The 4,605-nt window shown below is 50.8% G+C and overlaps 1 pseudogene; it reads left to right on the top strand.

The window, feature by feature from the left end:
* The first annotated feature begins 1,257 nt into the window (after positions 1 to 1,257).
* LOC123077816 (G-type lectin S-receptor-like serine/threonine-protein kinase At2g19130) lies at positions 1,258 to 4,395 on the top strand (annotated as a pseudogene).
* Positions 4,396 to 4,605: the final 210 nt, after the last annotated feature.

Here is a 4,605-nt window from a genome sequence, read left to right as displayed (position 1 = left end):
TGTCTACATCATGTCATCTTGTTAAGGACACCGTTAGTGGATTTACGCCACCTTGCATCATGCGAGGGCGTGAGGGAATAGGGTGAGCCATTGTGGTGCTTGGGGTGCATCGTGCCTCCACACCCCTCCGGTGGAGACATACCTCTTCAAAGGAGGGAACTTCAAAAACACATCCTCGTCCCCACTTACTGTTACTTATATCCTTTACTTATTTTGTGCAAGCTTGTTATACTGTGTTTACTCTCTAGCTTATACTTATTGTTGTTGAGCTTGCCATATAAGTTGTTCACCTAGTTGCATATTTAACAACCTATTTCCTTGTTAAGCCTAAAATTTGAAAAAGTGAAAAATTGTAGTCATCTATTCACCCTGCTTAGTGACCATACCGATCCTTTTACCTGCCTAGACCGTGCGGATACCGAAAATCTAAAAAATCGGACACCAGATTTTTAGCGCTAAAAATCAAACGACCAGATTTGCCATGTGAAAACAGATAAAATTGCCATGATTGTGTATAAGGATTTGGGAGAAATATCAGATGACACGGGAGCTTAAAATGCTCTCATGCTACATCTTGGCCGTTGGATCTCACATCAGGGGATATGGACCAGTCCGCGATTATTGCCTTTCTGAAGGGCTCTTCTGAAAATGTTTTGGGGCCTCTGGGCTCACCGTTTGATGTGAGATCCAACTACCGAGATCACATCACAGGATGGGAGCATTTAAGCTCCCATATCACCTCATATGGGCTCTAAGGATTTTTCATGTTTTATAATAAATAAGCAATTTTAACATGCTTCTTCTTATCTTCTGTTTTCGTATAGGAGTTAATCAAATTGGAGAGGTAAAAGCGAGCATGTTAAAAAAAACCTTTAAATAAAAATTGTCATGTAGCATTAAAAATCAACAGAAAAATTTCCACGCGTCAACGATCAATTGCCATGGACGTCAGATTTTAAGCTCGATTAGAGAGATCCAAGAGCCACTTTCTTCCAAACCCACGTTTCCAACGTGCAACAGAAAAGGCTACGAGAGGCTGTCAAAGGCTCCCGCTATGCGGTGCAATTCAAACTTGTCAACAACTATACGTATCCGACCTTGCTATGCGTACGACAGAGTGCCTATCCAACACTGTACGATTAGAGACAATCCTAAATAATTCAATTTGTGAACCATATCATTTAGAGATGATTTACCCTCTAGTCGTATTGGTCGGACGAAAACACCATTGTACGCAGAGGAGTTTCGATACGTATCATGTCAGTTATAAGAAGAAAGATAAGCCGATTTCCACTACAGCGTCCGCACGCACAAACACACACGAAAAGACAAAAGCTGAACTGTCACTCTGTGAAGGGAAGTGATTGAAGGTGACACGGCCGAGCGCGGGCGATATTGTTCACCGCAAACCAATGAGCCATCCTGAAGTGCAAACTAGTCTCAGCTCTGAACTTCTGAAGCTTGCTGAACTGGAGCAAGCTGTGAGAGCAAGACGAGCCGGCGGCGCGCCAATGGCGGCGGAGACGTGCGGTCACCATCACCACTGGTCGGGCTGGAGGATTGGGGGAGGTTCCCAGTTCGTTCCTCTGAAAATTATGCACACCAATGGCGGCGGCGCAGCGCGTTCGCTCAGCCTCGACCTCTCCCCGGCCAAATGGGCGCCGCTGGTATTTCTCTTCCTCCTGCTCATTGACGGCGCCCTGTTTGCCGCGTCTGCCACCACGGACACCATCCTCCCCGGCGAGGGCATCTCCGGGAACGAGACCCTGGTCTCCAGGAGCGGCGGCTTCGAGCTGGGCTTCTTCTCCCCAGGCCCCGGCATCCACTACTTCCTGGGTGTCCGGTTCCGGAACATGGGCCACAGCCCTACCTTCTGGCTCGGGGACAGGGTCGTCATCACCGACCTGTCCGCCGCATCGCTGGAGATCTTCGCCGACAGTCTCTACATCAAGCAGAATGGAGCCAGCCTCCGGTGCATGCCGTCGCCGGGCGGCAATGTGTCGTCCGCCGCCGTAGCTGTCCTCCTCGACAACGGCAACCTGGTGGTGAGGGACCAGGGGAACTCCTCCCTGGTCCTGTGGCAGAGCTTCGACTACCCCAGCGACGCGCTGCTCCCCGGAGCGAGGCTCGGGCTTGACAAGGACACCGGGAAGAACGTCTCGCTGACGTTCAAGAGCTTCTCGCACAACGGCAGCCTCAGCGTGGACGCGAACCGCAGGAACGGGTTCGTGCTCACCACGGACGGCCATGCCAACCGCGGCACCTTCCCGGACTGGATGGTGTCCTCTCAAGACAATGGCAGCTCGCTGCTGCTGAGCCACACGGAGGGCCCGAACAGTACCGAGTTCTTGCAGTTCCATCTGGGGCAAGTCAGCCTGATGCGGTACTCGGAGCCGGATCACGCCGCAAACGGCACCGGTGGCTGGGTCGCTCGCTGGTCCTTCCCTTCCGATTGCAAATCCGGCGGGTTCTTCTGCGGCGACTTCGGCGCCTGCACAGGCAGCGGGAAGTGCGGCTGCGTGGACGGGTTCACGCCGTCGTACCCGATTGAGTGGGGGCTTGGGTACTTCGCCAACGGCTGCTCGAGGTCTATCCCGCTGAGCTGCGAGTCCGGCGGCCAGACGGAGCACGACGACTCCTTCGCCCCGTTGGACAAGCTGCAAGGGCTTCCTTACAACGCCCAGGACGAGGTGGCCGGAACCGACGAAGACTGCAGAGCGGCTTGCCGGAGCAAATGCTACTGCATCGCCTACTCGTATGGCCATGGATGCAAGCTATGGTAGCACAACCTGTACAATCTGAGCTTGGCTGCTAGGCCTCCGTACAGCAAGATCTACCTCCGTTTGGGCTCCGAGCCCAGGAACAAGAAAGGCTTGCAAACAAGAGGAATTGCACTGTTGGTCACTGGATTGATATGCTTTGCTTCTTTGATACTGATAATGGCGCTGCTATGGAGATTCAGGAGGAATTCGCTTGCCGCCGGGAAGTTTGAAGTGGAAGGCCCTCTTGTGGTCTACACTTATGCACAGATCAAGAAAGCCACCATGAATTTCTCCGTTAAAATCGGCCAGGGGGATTCGGAAGTGTTTTCAGGGGAACGCTGCCGGGATCAACAGACATCGCTGTGAAGAATCTCAGAGTAATCGGGGAAGCAGAGAAGCAGTTCAGAACAGAGGTGCAGACACTTGGAGCGATCCAACATAATAAGCTGGTCCGTCTGTTGGGATTTTGTGTCAAGGAGGACAGAAGGTTGCTGGTCTATGAGTACATGCCAAATGGCTCCTTGGACGCTCATCTCTTTAGAGAGAAATCTGGTGTGTTGAGTTGGAATGTTCGGTACCAAATTGCACTAGGCATCGCCAAGGGTCTCGCCTATCTGCATGAAGAATGTGAGGACTGGATCATACACTGCGACATCAAACCTGAGAACATACTGCTCGACGCGGAATTCTGCCCCAAGATTGCGGATTTCGGCATGGCGAAGCTGCTTGGACGGGAATTCAACTCCGCGCTGACCACCATGCGAGGAACCATGGGATACCTCGCGCCGGAGTGGTTGTCCGGGCAGCCCATCACCAGGAAGGCCGACGTGTACAGCTTCGGCATTGTGCTCTTCGAGATCATCTCGGGGAGAAGGTGCACTGAGGTGGTGAAAATTGGGAGCCATCGGTATTTTCCTCTCCACGCGGCTGCTCGGGTGAACGAAGGGGAGGTTCTGTGCCTGCTGGATGCTAGGCTGGAAGGCGATGCTAATGTGGAGGAGCTGGAGGTCATCTGCAGGGTCGCCTGCTGGTGCATCCAGGACCAGGAGAACGATAGGCCGTCAATGGGGCAAGCTGTTCGCATGTTGGAAGGTGTCCTAGACGTTGATATGCCTCCAATACCAACTTCGCTTCAGGACCTTATGGAGGGTGATGAAAGTGATATATATCCTGATTCCTGAAGGAGGTTGCTAGAGAATTTGTAATTTATTATTGAGTTAAGATCTGAATCTGTGCTCTGTTTTGTTTCCAGATCCAATATATGAGCTCACTACACCCAAATTTCTTCTGTGGATTGTTGTAGGGATTCAGCGAAGTTGGAACAAGAAGAAACAGTCTTCTTGCAGACTCTCCAATGCATCCCTCTACTATGGACTGACAAAGATGTCCAAGGCCCGTCGACTGACTGAGATTCAGTGACTTTGCTTTGTGAAGTCTGAGCTTGACTTGGCCCCTACCATTGAGGTTCTATATGTGATCCAAAGGCCCAGAATTTACAAAGTCAAAACTGAAGCCCTAACTCTCTAGACTTGTAACTTTTCAGCAGATTCAGTGATAAAACACCAGCAACTATGCACTCCACGCTACGAAAATCCAACAGATAACTGGTATTCGTTGCAAATATGGTTGTTAATTAAATATGAAGAAGACTTGACATCAAAGCAAGTGCTACTGCCGTAAAAACTTGACAACAAGTGAATTAAATGTGAACAGATTGTAGAAGCACAGAGTACAGACTGAGCAAAGTAAAAACTTTACACCAATGCTACTGCTCTACCAACCGAGAAAAGTACAAAACGGAAGTCCCCTTCTGCTTGCTCTCAAATGAGCTCGCGATGAACAG

Source organism: Triticum aestivum, chromosome 3D (assembly GCF_018294505.1).
Source record: "Triticum aestivum cultivar Chinese Spring chromosome 3D, IWGSC CS RefSeq v2.1, whole genome shotgun sequence".
NCBI lineage: Eukaryota > Viridiplantae > Streptophyta > Magnoliopsida > Poales > Poaceae > Triticum > Triticum aestivum.
Note: the sequence above shows the minus strand (reverse complement) of the source record. Positions and strands in the feature narration are given on the sequence as shown.